A 1,125-nucleotide genomic window follows, 5' to 3' on the forward strand; every position below is an offset into this window, starting at 1 on the left:
CTGCATTTCACTGGGGCTTGACCTCTTGTGCCTGTCCTCGGCCCCTCTCCCACACTCGGAAGCCTGGCTTCCCTCCCAGAGTAGTGGAGCAGGGTTGTTGCTGTCTGATGACCTTTCTTCCTTCCCCTCTGGTTTCCCTTGAGGGCGAGATTGCACCTTTCATTGATGTCCTCATCCCCAGATCTTAGCAGGGTGCCCAACCCAGTTCATAGGTGGTGGAAAAGGGAGACAAGTGAACTGGCCCCAACCACACAGCCCAGCAGGAGTTGAAACAGACATTTCCAAGGTGTGACAGGTGATGCCGAGAGGACCCACCTCCCTATCCGGGTAGTCACAAAGCTTCAGGAAAGAGACACCCCAATGTGTTGCTTGTCCTCCCGGGATCAAAAAAAAAAAAAAAAAAAAAAAGTCCCATTAACTGTAGAGAATCCCTTAAAGACCCTCTCAATCCTCTGGGTCTCCATTGAAGGAAAAAAAAAAAAATCGTCATGTATTTCTGCACATCCCTTGAAAAGAGAGGAAAGTATTTAAAAAAAAAAAAAATCACAGAACTGGAAACTTGTCCATCTGTTTCTCTAACATTTCAGCCATTTGAGATTCCTGTCAGTTTCTCTTTCACATCTTGGGGACCTTTGACCATTTTCTTCCCTCAGCTTAAAGTGTTTTCCTCCCCCTCTTCCCCCTGACTAATCTTTACACAGCGGGGAAGTTTCAACTTCGGTGTCACTTTCTGGAAAGGGAGGCGGCTGCCCTCTCCCCCTCAGGACAAGCCTGGTTGCCCCACCCTGCCACCGCAGGCTGCTCTCCTTCCCCTTTCTGAACACCCTACTCCCTGCCATTCCCTGGTTAACGGCTGCCGCCCCCTGCAGGCTGTCGTCTGCCACAGCAGGGAGCACATCGTTTTATTCCTGCCTATTCTTGGGGTGAGGCAGAGAGCCTGGCATCTGTGAGGTGGGCAAAGATACATGTGACTTACACTGGATTTCAATAACGAGTGCAACTTCCTCATTTCAGAGAGGAAAACCAAGGCATAGAGTTGGGGAAGTGAATTTGCTAGTGGTCTCAAGTTAGTGGCAGGACCTGACAACCCTGACAGGTTGTCAATCATGACAATCAATGCAGGCA

The sequence above is a fragment of the Callospermophilus lateralis genome, chromosome 11, assembly GCF_048772815.1.
Source record: "Callospermophilus lateralis isolate mCalLat2 chromosome 11, mCalLat2.hap1, whole genome shotgun sequence".
NCBI lineage: Eukaryota > Metazoa > Chordata > Mammalia > Rodentia > Sciuridae > Callospermophilus > Callospermophilus lateralis.